This window comes from Cupressus sempervirens, chromosome 3 (assembly GCF_028749045.1).
Source record: "Cupressus sempervirens isolate cs-2001-9-10 chromosome 3, ASM2874904v1, whole genome shotgun sequence".
In the NCBI taxonomy this organism is placed as follows: Eukaryota; Viridiplantae; Streptophyta; class Pinopsida; order Cupressales; family Cupressaceae; genus Cupressus; species Cupressus sempervirens.
Genome location: NC_143120.1, coordinates 203,902,219 through 203,908,306, shown reverse-complemented (window position 1 = coordinate 203,908,306; position 6,088 = coordinate 203,902,219).

Below are 6,088 nucleotides of genomic sequence, written 5' to 3'. Positions count from 1 at the left end.
ATGTGAAGAGCTGAAGAGTGATTTGAGATCTGCAAGTTAAGTTGTATGTTGTAATTAGGTCAAAGATTTTCTAATACTCTCTAGCAATTGTATTAGACATGAAAATCCTATGGACTTAGGTTGGTGTAATAGCCATTGATAAATCCTTTTACAGGGTGGCATTCCAAGTGAATGTTCTAAAGTACTTTAACCAGACCCATTTCTAATAGGGTGGATAAATCCTATAATGAGGTCACATTTAATAGTGTGTTGTAAGCCTTTAATAGGGTAGGCCTTTCAGAAGGCATGACTTTAGAAAAGTGAGAATTGAGTAGCATGTTACTGGTGGGTTTTCCCAAATTGGGTTTCCATGTAAACCACTATGTTATGTGTTGATTCTTTATGTGTTATGCTTGCATGTTGATTAATAGTAACTTGCTAATTAGGAAAGTTAAAGCTTGGATGAATGAATAGTTGAATGGGCTCACTACACTTATTGAAAAAGGTTGAATTGGACATTAGGACCTTGAATAATTGATTCACCCCCCCCACCCGCCTAGTTATTCTAAAGCATTTCTAACATCTTAGAGCTGATAACTATCCTTTGATTCCATTTTTTTTTCAAAAGATGTTAAATTCATTTGAAGTAAACTCTCCTTCTCTATCTGATCTCAAACATTTGATCTTCATGCCTGATTCGTTCTCAACTCTATTCTTAAATATCTTGAACTTATCAAATGCGTCAAATTTTTCTTTAAGAAATGCAACCCACATCATTCTAGCAAAGTCATCAACTAAAATCATGAAATAACTTTCACCATAAAATCCTTTAGTCTTCATAGGACCATTGAGATCTCTGTGTACAACCTCTAATTTTGCTATAATAGTAAACTTCTTGTATGAAAAAGAAGTTCTATTATGCTTTTCCAAAACAGACTCCTTGCAAATTATGTTAGAAGGTTTTACAATCTTAGGAAAATATCTAATCACAAATATACTACTAGTCTTCACAATGCTATCAATGTTTCTACAAAAAAATCTCTTATGTCATAACCAACTGTCATTTACCTTTGCAACTAAACATGTCATTTCAATAGGATTCAACTAAACTACATTACCTCTAGATCTAGTTCTTGTTCCAATTACCTTTCCATCTTTGTCTTTGATCATTCATGTCCTTTATGTGAACTACGACTAATAACCTCTATCTACTAGTTATCCAACACTTAGAAGATTGTGTTTCAAACCATCAAAAAAATATACATCCTCAATGTTAGTTTTAACATCAAGAGTTATAGATCCAATACCTTAAACATGACATGCTACATTATTTGCAACTGTAACAATGCCTTTATCTTGACTTTTGAAGTTAGAAAATTTGTTCATATCACCAGTCATATGATGTGAACAACCACTATTAATTATCCAATCAGATTTCTTTTCAACTTATGATACCAAAGCTACTTTCTCTAGGCTTTCTTCTTTGATTGCTACAAATCCTATCTCAACATCACTAACACTTACTGCTTGTTCATCAAATTCATTTTCTTCATTTGCATATAGGCACTCTTTATCTCTTCTATGTTTACAATTTCCTTTATACTTTTTCTCTCTTCTAGGATACTTAGATGCATAAGGACCAAATTCATTGCAAGTCCAACATTTAAAGATTTTCTTACCATATTTTTCTCTTCTTACTAGAAGGGTGACTCCTCCTTCAATTTTTTTGTCCTCATCAGATCTACTACTACTAGTAAAGTCTCCTCTAGCACTTGTGCTCCTTGATAAACTAGGTCAAATATTCAAGGCACAAAAAGCTATTTCTATTCTAGTTAATTCTCCACACTATCTAAGCTCATTCTCAATTACTTCAAGTCTTCCAAGCAATGTCTCCTTTGTAAAATCTTTGATACAAGATATCAACAACTGTATCATTTGAACTATTGATTTAGAGATGGTCTTAAAGTCTTCAATATCTTCCACATAACCTCATCATCTTCTTTGGTTCCCTCTTGATATTTAATACCTTTAGTGATTTATGATATTCTACCTACATATGATCTTATAGATTCATCTTCCATCACCTTAGCATCTTGAAATGCACAAATCCAATTTTGGAGCCTCAATTTCTTAGAATGTTCATCACCTTCAAAACTAGTTTCGAAAGCTTTCCAAATCAAATATGAAGTAACAAGTGACTTTACTTGATTTTATTCAATTTCAAGAAGTGCAATCAATAGTGCTTCTCTAGCTCTCATGCCACTCTCATGTTGCACATAAAAAGATCTCTTTCTTCCTCGGTACATGTTTCTAAATCTTTTTCAACAATGATTGTCTTTGATTTATTTGTCAAGATCCAATACCTTGGACCTATACGCAATAGATGTGTCTTCGTCTTTTCCTTCCATCTGTCATAATTTGTTCCATCAAACTTCAGACTATCTTTCATAAATATACTTTCCATGGATTTCCCAACACTTTGATACCAATTGTTAGAAATAATAGTCCACCAAGATAACTTGGGGTGGGAGGGGCAAGGTGAATTAGTTATCCAAAAATTAAAACATTTATTAACCTTAAGAAATATTATCCATTCAACCAAAGTAAATAGAAACCATAACAAGATGCACATAAATAATTACACTAGATATGTTAACTAGGGAAGCCCTTAATCAGAGGGAAAACCCTAGTGGGAATGATGCCCACAAAATGATGTACTAATATAAATATTCCTTTTTAGAGGATGAACCCTATTAGGATTAGATTAAAACATTTAGTATATAGAGTCCCAATTAGGAGATTCAAACCCTATTAGAAGTTGTGCCAACCCTATTAAGAGTTATGGAAAAATGTATATAAGAAGAGCCCACTGCTCAAACATGCAATTTCAATTACATGAAGAGCTCACTACCCAAACAATTAATTTACTATTGAGTTCCTCTTTCCTCTATTCTATCAACTGAACTGATCACTATCTGACCTTTTAGACCAGGTCACAAACCTCATATCCAAGTATCCAACTTCAGATCACTCAATAAAACCTCGACAATGAAGTTTCCTTCACTTCCTCTCTGCTTTGTTCAACTTCACATTCAACTCTTTGTATTGCTTATAATCATCTCATATCTCACTTCTAAGATAAAGGAAAATATCCTTCCTTTATATGGAATCCATAAAACAATTCCCTGAGTCTGTTGTTACACCTTCTCAATTATTATATTATAGGACCACAATAAGAACACATTACACTTAGCGATAACATTAATCTTCTATCTTGCAACTTGAATAAATTTTCATACGTGCAATATTATAATGAGAAAACTTAACCATGTCATCATCAACATGTTTTCTTCACATCCTCAACCTCAATTCTTAGAATAACAATTCTCCTAAGAGATATAACAAGTTTTCTAGAACATGCCTCTATAAACTCTATCTCAAAACAAACATCACCAAAACTTACATAACTTCTTCTAGACTTAAAATTTCTTCACCCAATTTTAAATTCATATACTAGATACTTAGAAGTATCTCCCATAACCTTGGATAGTGAGAATAATCAACTAGTCATTTGTATTGACTTGATCTTTCCACTATTCTTCTGTTAGATACCATAGAAAATTTCTATGTTGACATAAATGAAAAACACAGTCATGAATGTAACATATCATCATGATATTAATCTAGCCATGTATCTATAATAACCCCCCATAGGAATATAATTATCATTCATGCTTCCAACAATAAGGCAGTAGAAGCTCTTAAAGTATATGCAATGCAATAACAAGAAGTGCTAAAAGTTAAATACATCCAACTTCTTTTGATGGTGCATACATAGATAATACATGCTATCAATTATAATAGAGTTATAAAATTAAATATAGAGTGGTGAACAATACTTAAGGCATAGATACATGCAATTTCTATGTGTTCTAAAACTTATGTAAAGATAATAAAAAATAAGACATGTAATTTCTATGTGTTCTAAAACTTACAAACCACATGTCACCTACTCTAAATTTTTCTTATTTTTTCAATAGTAAAAGAAAAGACTACCAAAAAAAATGATCTCAACCAATGGAAAATAGAAACAAAAATTTTTAGATTTATTTTAATAAGAAATATTAGAAGAATCTTATGTTATTATTTCTACATGATTCTCAAGATTTTAATTAATAGAAAAATGCAATAGTCACAATGACCAAATTGTAGCCTGACTTAAAAAAAATTCAAGAAAGATTTTGAATAAAAGTTCAAGGAAGAGAAATAAATTGCTGGCAATAGGAAGAATTAAAAAAATTAAAACTTTTTTTTTCTAACAAAGGGACAAAATGTTTTCAAAATAATTAAGGATCTAGATTTGCTTCGGTATTTTTTTGTATTTTTTTCCATTTAAAAATTTAAACAATAATTTAATCCTAGAAAAATTGGAAGGGACCAATGATAAAAAAGAAATCAATGAACATAAATTAACTTAAAAACTAGCACTTGTACCCTAGAGGTGCAAGAGTCATGCCAATTTCTAATGCAACAATCTTGATTTTGATTATTCATTTTTAGTCACTTATAATCTACAATTTCATGGAACTCACACATCTCTATTTTTCTCTTCTATTTACTTTAAATCTACAAATTCTTGGAACTCAACTAATTTGAAATTTAATGTATAATTCTTTTTGAAACATATTTTAAGTTTGATATATTTTAGATCTATCTTCCAGTTTTCATCTGAGGGTCATTTGCTATAGCTGTCGATCCTTCAACCAAGCTTCCATTGGAGGAGTCTAGACCTTTTCAACTGTTAGAGATTAACCTTAATCTTACTTCCATTTACAACATCAAAATAAGTTCAGTCATTTCTTATTCATCAAGACTATTATTGTCACGGCCCCCATTCCCTCCCCTTGTTCTTCTTTCTTGTCATCTGGCCCATAACCATTGGACAATAAAAAAAACCTCAAAGCACATAAGCCTTGTGTATAATGACAAAAATAAAATTACATAAATTAATAACTTCACAAATACCACAGATGAATCCTATCATCCAAAAATTGTTAACTTCACAAATGCCATAGATAAATCCTATCATTCAATGCATGTTACAGGCTCCTAAACAACTAAATTAAATATCAAATTCTATGATATAGCTAAATATATCAAAAAAATCATATCAATTTGAGATAAACAGTTGCCTTTTAGGATTTTTCATACAGATTTCTCAATAATTCAACAATCACTGACAAATCTTTTCATACACATGCCTACTTGATTTTATAGCTCAATCTTCTTGTTAGCAACATAATTTTAGGGAGTTTGGAGACTATTTCCTTATGATATCTATTCAACCAATATGTAAATCAATTATCAAATTGTGCATGCACAACGGGTATGATTTTTTAGTTCATGTTTAATTTATTTTCTTTGACCTTGCAATTTTTTCTTTACAATACTTCTACTCCAGACATGAGTACAATTGCAATTAAGCTAAGGTGCTTTGGATAGTGTGATCCAAATGGTGAATAAAAATGTCTACATAGTTTACTAAGATACTATACAATCCAAAAATTTATACCTTGTCAGAATATGAGGGTTTGGAGGCATTGACATGCCTATAGCAACAACTTACTTTTCCCATTCTGTTTCCCCTAAATGCTTGATTAACATTGTAGATAGGAAGGGAAATAAATAGAAATATGAATTTTGGGTAGTAGTTAATGCTGTTGAATCTTCTTCTTAAAATGAATTGATTGGGAGGGTTTGCTGGCATGTTTCTTGATAATAAATTTTGGGTTATGAAAGGTGAATTGCAAGAGTTTTTGAGTATTGTATATTCTTGTGATTGAAAGTGATTGAATAGGAAATTATTTGTAGTCAGAGAAAATTTGATTGGTCTATTATTATTCAACACTTCATTCAAATTTAATATCTCTCCATGTATGCCATTTCCATTTTTATATTCCTAAGTGGAAGAGTCCATTCACGCTAGTAACTTTCCAACATATTGGAGTAGAAGGTCAAATTAGCCACCTTGTAGAGGAAAGAATGTCTTAATAAGATTTGATTCTAACTTCCAATAATCTATTGTCCTCTAATAGTGCAAGTAAATATC